This window comes from Babylonia areolata, chromosome 11 (genome assembly GCF_041734735.1).
Source record: "Babylonia areolata isolate BAREFJ2019XMU chromosome 11, ASM4173473v1, whole genome shotgun sequence".
NCBI lineage: Eukaryota > Metazoa > Mollusca > Gastropoda > Neogastropoda > Buccinidae > Babylonia > Babylonia areolata.
This window is the reverse complement of record NC_134886.1, coordinates 21,547,959-21,557,958: the sequence shown is the minus strand read 5'-3', so window position 1 is coordinate 21,557,958 and position 10,000 is coordinate 21,547,959. Positions and strand designations below refer to the sequence as shown.

The 10,000-nt window shown below is 38.4% G+C and overlaps 1 protein-coding gene and 1 non-coding gene across 2 annotated transcripts in view; one reads left to right on the top strand and one right to left on the bottom strand.

The window, feature by feature from the left end:
- The window catches only part of LOC143287329 (uncharacterized), a 16,247-nt gene that overhangs the window by 3,912 nt on the left and 2,335 nt on the right, over positions 1 to 10,000 (top strand). The window lies entirely within an intron of this gene.
- On the bottom strand, positions 7,624 to 7,705 carry Trnas-uga (transfer RNA serine (anticodon UGA)). The gene has a single exon. It is a non-coding gene; the product is annotated as a tRNA-Ser (tRNA).

The following is a 10,000-nucleotide window of genomic DNA, read 5'->3' as shown; positions in this document are numbered from 1 at the left end:
TTTCAAGTTCTTGTATATAAAACGTTAGGCGCATAACACAATACAAACTTGAAATAGTTTTTCTAGTTATTGTATATAAAACGTTAGGCGCAAAACACAATACAAACTTGAAATAAAGTTTTTCAAGTTCTTGTATTTAAAACGTTGGGCGCATAACACAATACAAACTTGAAATAAAGTTTTTCAAGTTCTTATATATAAAACGTTAGGCACATAATACAAACTTGGAATAAAGTTGTTCAAGTTAGTTCTTGTATATAAAACGTTATGCACATAACACAATACCAACTTGAAATATTTCACAATACACTGTGTATCTGTGCATCAGAAAAAAAAAAAAAAAGTTGTTCAAAACATTACGTTTTTATTTATCAATTCATTTTATTCCATCACCAATGTACTTACTTTTTTGTCGTGAATATGGACAAGCTTTAAGCATACGTGTACGTGTGCCAAACACAGGTTGTGTAGATTCAATATGTATGGGGGAAAAAAAAAAATCATGTAATTCTCACAAAGATTGTGTTTGTTGTTGTTTTGTTGTTGTTGGAGGAAGGTGGCAGAATGGTTAAGACGCTCAGCTGCCAATACAGAGAGTCCGTGAGGGTGTGGGTTCGAATCCCGCTCTCGCCCTTTCTCCCAAGTTTGACTGGAAAATCAAACTGAGCGTCTAGTCTTTCGGATGAGACGATAAACCGAGGTCCCGTGTGCAGCACGCACTTGGCGCACTGAAAAAGAACCCATGGCAACGAGAGTGTTGTCCTCTGGCGAAATTACGTAAAATGAAATCCCCTTTCATAGGTACACAAATATGTAAGCATGCACTCAAGGCCTGACTAAGCGCGTTGGGTTATGCTGCTGGTCAGGCATCTGCTCAACAGATGTGGTGTAGCGTGTATGGATTTGTCCGAACGCAGTGACGCCTCCTTGAGAAAGTGAAACTGAAACTGAAACTTTGTTGTTGTTTTCATATTGTTCTCCTTAAGATTGTGTTGTTGTTGTTTTTTTATAGACTGATTTTTGACAACGTTTACTTTTATAATTTTGATTCGAATTCTTTTGAAATTCACATGACGGAAGTTCAATGATTTATAAAACGTTCATTCTGTCATTTGTTTTTAAGTAATAATTAACCCATTTATTACGGAGTAAATTGGATGTTTTTTTGTTGTTGTTTTTTGTAATAATTTCCCCATTGATTACGGAGTAATAATAATAATAATGGTATTTATATAGCGCTGAATCTTAAGCGCTGAGTATATGGGGTGTGTTAGTTTTTTTAAGTAATAATTTTCCCATTGATTACGGAGTAAATGGGATGTGTTAGTTTTTTTAAGTAATAATTTTCTCATTGATTACGGAGTAAATTGGATAGTTTTTTTTGTGTGTTTTTTTTTGTTTTGTTTTTTGTCTGTTTTTTTATGTAGTAGTTTTCCCATTGATTACGGAATAAATTGGACCATTGATTACGGAGTATATATGATTATTTTTTTTTTAGTAATAATTTTCCCATTGATTACGGAGTAAATTGGATGCGTTAGTTTTAGACAGGGCAGTATGATGCTGGTTTCTAGTCAAATGGCACATCTTTTGCAGTGACAGCCTCATATGAAAATATACACACTTGAATTATACTTCCTGGCCAATTTGACCAACCATTATGAATCTGAGGTCCGTTGTCAGTCGACATTTTTATCTATGGTGTTTGTTTGTTTGGTTGTTTTGTTGTTTTTTTTTGTTGTTTTTTTAGGTTGTTGTTTTTAATCTAAATGTCGGTCTGTTTATGTGTTAAAGTTTCCCTTTGATGGGAATTCCCGTTTTATTGAAATAAGTGTTAAAAATACCGGAGACATTTTATAGAAATTTCTATGACTCTCCAGTTTAGGAATACAGTTGTACCAAAGATTCTTTATACACTAATGTACCAGACCCCTTTAAAAATATTTTCATGACTCTCCAGTTTAGATGTACAGTTATACGAAATATTGTCTACGCATTTTACCTCTTCACTACTGGGTTGGAAATACCCTTACCAGACTCAATATACCTGAACATAACCTGGGCTCATAACCTGTCCAGATTATCATGGATTGGTAAGCAGGGTTTAGGTGTATCTGTATTTTATGTGAAAGTACCCAGTCTGTATAATTGATAACATTTATTACTTGAAATGGAAATATTTGCACTTGTAATATTTTGAAACCAGCTATCTCCAAGGCTTAAAAAGAACCTCTTTTATATACTTAACAGATAATAATAAGTCACATGGTATCAACACAATTATTTCAACTAAGCAGTTTTGGATTAATATCATTTTCATTATCACAGAAACAAGCTCCACTCATTTATTCCGATAAAAAAAATAGTATTATGATTCCTAACTTCACCAAGCTTTGTAAAAGCTTATTTTTAGACATTCAGAATGTATTTCACAATACAATGGTAATTACTATAAGGTTTTAAGACCGCTACTCACTTCGAATGAGTCATTCATTGTTTCTGTTTCAGTCCATATTCTACTGGAATTCGGTCATTTTTTTTCCTTGCAGGTTAAGATTGATGACAGTCACACATATCACTCTCAGCTAAATATCCGAATCTGGTCAGAATTCCAAAATCAATTTGAATGGTGGTTGCGTTTGAAGATACTTGATCCAGCCGTTTCAGTCCTGTATTTTCAGTTTTTAACAGTATTGTTTTCTTTTCACTTAACGTGATATTTTAGGATTTCTCCCGCATGCTATGCACTCGAGTGAAGGAGGGAGGAGGAGGAGGAATTTTGTTTTATGTTCCGTCACACATATCGGTGATTGAAGACACAGATTTCTCTGTGTGGAATTCGGGCTGCTCTCATCAGGGCGAGCGCGTCGCTATACTACAGCGCCAATTTTTGTTTTCTTTCTTTTTTTCCTGCGTGCAGTTTTTTTTGTTTTTCTTAACGAAGTGGATTTTTCTACAGAATTTTGTAAGGAACAACCCTTTTGTTGCTTTGGGTTCTTTTACGTGCGCTAAGTGCATGCTGCACACGGGACCTCGATTTATCGTCTCATCCGAATGACTAGCGTCTAGACCACCACTCAAGGTCTAGTGGAGGGGGAAGAAAATATTGGCGACTGAGCCGTGATTCGAACCAGCGCGCTCAGATTCTCTCGCTTCCTAAGCGGATGCGTTTCCTCTAGGCCATCACTCCACACACTTGTCATGAATACATTTGAGTATTATCGGTTAGAAGGTGTGGGAGATGTGAATGAAGGAAGGGTAGGTGGAAACTGGGCAAATGATGGTGAGATGAGGGTGAAATTTGAAAAAAAAAATGCACGCGTGTGTTTTGTTCCATATTCTCTCCTTAATCGTTTCCGAGCGTCTCGAGTCGGTTAATCAGTGCACAAGGGAAACAGGAATGTTGAAAGAGCATCGTCGGAACAGCGTCCTGAATCAAGGGAGAAGTTAGAGCGGCCCTGTCCGGTGACATTGACGAGTGATTGATTCTCTCCCCCTCTCCTCCCTCTCCTTTCCCTTTCTCCTCTTCCTCCTCTTTCCCCTTTCTTTCTTCTCATTCTCCTCCTCCTCCTCCTTCTCTTCCTCCTCTTTTCCCTTTCTTTTTCTCCTTCTCCTCCTTCTCCTTCTCTTCCACCTCTTTTCCCTTTCTTTTTCTCATTCTCCTCCTCCTCCTCCTCCTCCTCCTCCTCCTCCTTCTCTTCCTCCTCTTTCCCCTTTCTTTTTCTCATTCTCCTTCTCCTCCCCCTCCTCCTCCTTCTCCTTCTCTTCCTCCTTTTCCCCTTTCTTCCTCTTTTCATACTCTTCCTCCTCCTCCACCTCCTCCATCTACTTTTGCTTTTTTGTCTTCTACTTCTTCTTTTCTTGTTGTTCTTCTGAAATTCTCCCCCTCCTCCTCATTCTCCTCCTCCTCCTCCTCTTCTTCTTCCTCCTCCTCCTCCTTCTGCTTCTTCTGTCTCAGTATGTGTACACAGGCTGTAATTGATTCTGTTCACGTTCATTCAATGGTTGCAAGGACAAGCTCCGCAGTTTTGTCCATTTCGAATATCTTAAGCTTTCTTTTAAAAATCTGTCAGTTTTTATTTTACATTTTATTCTGCATCTTTCTAAGGGAGCGGGCGGAACCTCTTCCTGTACGATACTTTGTCACACGTGTTATTTCTTTTACCATTTCTGGTGGTTTTTTTCACATTCATCCGGACTTTTTCTCGTCGGTCTACGGTAATCTGTTATTTTTATATCTTGTATGTATGTATGCATGTTTGTATGTATGTATGTATGTACGTTTGTATGTATCTATCTACTACCATCGAAGTTTTCACAGTTGGTTTTTCTTAGGTCTTCTGATTTTCGTATTCTGTTTTGTTAGGATAGTAGGAGATTCTGCCCTCGTACAATATTTCTTCCCTGTCAGAAGAGTGTTGCATTCCGATCACTGTAATTTCAGTATAAAAACGAAATATATTGGCCTCGTTGTCGAGTCCGTTGGGGGTCTTCAGTGATAAACAATTCCCTTCTTATAAAATGTTCATGAACAACAATCTTAATATCGAAGATCGAAGTTAATGGCAAGTTGTTTTTTTTGTTTTTTTGTTTTTGTTTTTTTGTTTGTTTGTTTGTTTTTATTGTTTTTTCACCCTTTCACCGCCAATGACGTATTTAAGCAGCAGCCAATGTTGCTGAAATGTGACCAGATGATGGGTCGGTTATTCACAAACCTACTGCTTTTAATTTTCTGTGGTAGGTGGCCCATATTTCATTCACAACACAGGAGAATCCCCAGCTATTCTTAGACGCCATTTTTGTCTGTGCTTCTGGCACCAGTGAGTTTTTCAATCACAACTAAGTGGCGGTGAAAGTTCACATTTCGATTAATCTTGTTTCGTCATCTTAGTCTGATCATACATTGATTTTTTTTTTTTTTTTTTTTTTTTTTTTTCAGTTGCATCAGTAATTTCTCTGTTTGCTATATTGACATTCAGCCCTGGTATGGCTTCTGCGATTGGCCGATTATAACCACACACACACACACACACAGAGAGAGAGAGAGAGAGAGAGAGAGAGAGAGAGAGAGAGAGAGATTTATCTGATAGAATTATTCAAGGAAGGGTGGGAACACATTATTCTTTGCCACATAAACATGACATGGGAATTCCACAGGGCTCAGTTATAGCCCCTGTTCTCTTTAATATTCATATTCAGGATCTCCCAAAGGCATTATCAAATCGTGTAGTTTTAGTACAGTATGCTGATGTTATATGTATGTGGATGGGTGTCAATCTAAAAATGTCAACCCCACAAAGAGCACGTAATTACATACGTCGCTTTTATCAATCTGATGTTGATAACCTTTGCAACCATATGTTTGAAAATGGTCTAGATTTATCGACTGAAAAAAAAACATGTATGATCTTGTTTAATTCAGGTGGTAACCCATCTAGCATACCCATTTTAAAGTTACTTGGTGACGTCATTGATTATAAACAGGTGGTGAATTTTTTTAGGTGTCTATTTTACTTCAAAGCTGACATGGAATATTCACTTTGATTACATCTTATAAAAGGCAAGGAAAAGTATCAATTTTATGAAAATTATAAGCTGCTTACCCTGGGGAATGGATACAAAAACACTGATTCTTCTTTCCATGGCCCTTGTAAGATTTAAGATAGCTTATGCACAAGAAATATTTTTCAGTGCACCTAAATATCTGTTACAATAGATTCAAAGTGTAGACTGTAAGGCTATCAACATTGCCCTCGGAGTGCCCTCTCATGCATCCAAAAAGGAAACATACAAAACAGCCGGAATTCTTCCCTTAAATGAACATCGTGAGTTAGCAACAGCAAAATTCGCTGTGAGATACACTTCAATTACAAAACATTCCATTGCTGATGAACTGAGATTGATTTTCCTAAAAGAGCTAAAGCTATTTCATCATAAGAAATAGTTGCAACTTACGTTTCAAATTTGTTAAAATAATTTTATGTTAACATGAAAGAGTTAGCTACAAAACCACATCATACTCCTGTTTTTTTGTGGGTTTTTTTGTTGTTTTTTTGTTTTTTGTTTTTTTGTTGTTGTTTTTGTAAATGTTGAAAGCAGATTTTCATATCAGTTATTCTGAAACAAAAAAGGAAGAAAACATCAATATCACAGGTACTGCCAGAATTCATATAGCAGAAAAATATCAGAATCATCTCCATACACTTACAGATGGATCTGTTCTTGATGACAAAAATGCTGGTGCGGCTTTCTATATTCCTGTCTTTAAAGTTGAAAAATCTGACTTGAAAACATCTTTCCATATTCACGGCTGAGCTAATTGCTATTATACAAGCTCTGAATTTCTTAGTGAGCCATCATTTTTTTTTTTTTTTCCTTCCTCGAAAATAGCATTCTTTGTTGATTCCAAGTCAGTACTGTATACTCTAGAATTATTTAGCTTTGAAACAAGACCTGACTTAGTTATTGAGGCAAATCATTTGGTACATTGTTTGAGGATTAAAGGGACTGAGGTCAGTTTTTGTAGGGTGCCTTATCATGTGGGCATTCATGGCAATGAAACTGCTGATAAAGCAGCTAAAAGAGGAGCACAATATTCAGAAAAATCGACAAAAATACATGTCTGTCTTTCCGCAAAAGATGCATACACTTTGTTAGAAATATCAGCATGGGGTCGATGTCATAACCAATGGAAGGGAAAATGTTCAAAACATAAAGGGACAATACTCCCCGATAAAATTATTGAAGAAAAGATACCAAATTATCAGCTTGCAAAACAAGATTAATAACCTCTACTTTCTTCTACTGTTACTGCTAATACTACTGCTGTTGCTGCTGCTTACTGCTGTTGACATACATGAGCATTTGAAATGTATATGCTTTGAACGGGTTCTGTATTTTAAACTTTAAAGATAAAAGATAAATAAATAGATAAATATTCATGTTTGAAAAGTACAAACATAATGTAGAAAAATATATGGCCTACTTGATTGAGCGCGCGCGTGCGCGCGCACACACACACACACACACACACACATTTCTAATGTATGCATATTCACCCAAAACAAATAATGCGTGTCATAATAAACCATGGAATTCACTCAAAACAAATTGGCACTCAAAATATGAAGACATACATGAAATGTAAATACAGATATTGATACAAAAACATAATATATTAAGCAAACTGAACACAAACTATTTCATTTGTTAATATTCATGATAAATGGTTTAAAAAAAACAAACAAAAACACTACGCCTGGTTAAAAAAAAAAAAAAAAAAAAAAAAAAAAAAAAAGATTAAAACTCAACGACCATACCATATAGGATTAACCAGTAAAAAAAAGAGAGAGAACAAGGAAATAAACATGTACCCCCCCCCCCCACACACACACACACACACATAAAAAAAGAAAGGCACACATGTGTGGCATGCTATATATATACATATATATATTAAAACTGCACGTTGTCAGTATATATATATATATATAGAGAGAGAGAGAGAGAGAGAGAGGGGGGATGCGAGAGAGATGTGCCTATGTGTGTGTGTGTGTGTGTGTGTGTGTGTGATGAAACATCTCTGATCCCAGTAAAAATGAAAACAGAAAAAAAAAAAAAAATCGCTGCGAGCAGGATTCGAACCTACGCGGGATGATCCCAATGGATTTCAAGTCCATCGCCTTAACCACTCGGCCATCGCAGCTGTACAATCTCACCTAGTATGCAGGCTCATATGTTTATAACTTGCCCCACATTTCATCAGGAAGTATTCCCCCCCTCTCACCGCCCTTGTTCAAACTCCCACCCATCACGCTTGTTCGTCCTTTCCTCCCTGCATCCTTCCCTTCATTTCTTTTTCAGTCTCTGCATCTCTTTCTGTCCCTCCTTCTCTCCAACACACACACACACACACACACACACACACACACACAGACCACCACCACCACCACCACCACCACCTCCCACCACGCCACATGGAACACATAAAGTATATGGCCTGCATTGATCTGACCTCCACTTTGTTGACTTAGTGTTGATATGCGCAGCAACTAAGTCAGTTGTGAACACGTGTGTGCCACGAACTGTTGGGACAAACCTGTGCTTGGTGGGAGGAGGAGAAGGAGGAGGAGAAGGAGGAGGCGAAGAAAAAGAACAAGAGCAACAACAACAACACAAACAACAACAACAACAACAACAACGAGAAGAAGAAGAAGGTCAAGAACAAGAACAAGAAAGAAGTGGAAGAAGAAGAAGGGGAAGGAGAAAAAGAAGAAGAAGAAGAAGAAAGGGGAGGAGGAGGAGGAGAAAAATGAGAAGAGGGGGAGGAGGAGGTGGAGAAGAAGAAGAAGGAGAAGAAGAAGCGGAGGAGGAGGAGGAGGAGGAGGTCAAGATGAAAGGCAAGAAGAAGAAGAGGAGGAGGAGGAGGAGGTGGTGGTGGTCAAGAAGAAGAGGAGGAGGTCAAGAAGGGCAAGATGAAGAAGAGGAGGAGGAGGTTGTCAAGAAGAAGGGCAAGATGAAGAAGAGGAGGAGGAGGAGGAGGAGGAGGGGGAGGTTGTCAAGAAGAAGGGCAAGATGAAGAAGAGGAGGAGGTTGTCAAGAAGAAGGGTAAGAAGAAGAAGAGGAGGAAGTTGTCAAGAAGGACAAGATGAAGAAGAGGAGGAGGAGGTTGTCAAGAAGAAGGGTAAGAAGAAGAAGAGGAGGAAGTTGTCAAGAAGGACAAGATGAAGAAGAGGAGGAGGAGGTTGTCAAGAAAGACAAGATGAAGAAGAGGAGGAGGAGGTTGTCAAGAAGGACAAGATGAAAAAGAGGAGGAGGAGGAGGATGTCAAGAAGAAGGGCAAGATGAAGAAGAGGAGGAGGAGGATGTCAAGAAGAAGGGCAAGATGAAGAAGAGGAGGAGGAGGATGTCAAGAAGAAGGACAAGATGAAGAAGAGGAGGAGGAGGTTGTCAAGAAGGACAAGATGAAGAAAAGGAGGAGGAGGTTGTCAAGAAGAACAAGATGAGGAAGAGGAGGAGGAGGAGGAGGAGGATGTCAAGAAGGGCAGTTTCAGTTTTCAGTTCTCAGTAGCTCAAGGAGGCGTCACTGCGTTCGGACAAATCCATATACGCTACACCACATCTGCCAAGCAGATGCCTGACCAGCAGCGTAACCCAACGCGCTTAGTCAGGCCTTGAAAAAAAAAGGGTGAATAAATAATAGGTTAAAAAAAAAACCAAAAAAAAAAAAACCCAAAAACCCAACAACAACAACAACAAATAAGCCAACTACTACCACTACTAATAACATGTATGAGGCGCAAAAACTTGATGAAGTCAACTATAAGCGTACTTAAATAAATTAATAATAATAATAATAATAATAATAATAAAATTTAAAAAGAAGGGCAAAAAGTAGAAGAAGAAGAAAAAGAGGAGGTGATCAAGAAGAAGGGCAAGACGGGTGAGGAAAGGAAGGAGAAGTCTGATCTGTCGTTCTGCTTACCAATATATCTGGCGAAATAATCATCTGTCCGCGTTCCTATTCCCTGTTCGTTTTGTTTCCTTGTTCGTTTTGTTTCCTTCAAGGCCTGACTAAGCGCGTTGGGTTACGCTGCTGGTCAGGCATCTGCTTGGCAGCTGTGGTGTAGCGTATATGGATTTGTCCGAACGCAGTGGCGCCTCCTTGAGCTACTGAAACTGAAACTGAAACTTTGTTTCCTTTTTTTTTCTTTTTCTTTTTTTTGTACGCTTTTGCGCCTTACAAATATTATCATTAGTAGTAGTAGTTCTTTTTTTATGTATTTATCTATTATTTATTCACCCCCTTTTTTTTTCTCAAGGCCTGACTAAGCGCGTTGGGTTACGCTGCTTGTCAGGCATCTGCTTGGCAGGTGTGGTGTAGCGTATATGGATTTGTCCGAACGCAGTGACGCCTCCTTGAGCTACTGAAACTGAAACTGTCTGCCTGCCTGCCTGCCTGCCTGCCTGTCATATGTCTTCTTCTTCTTCTGCGTTCACT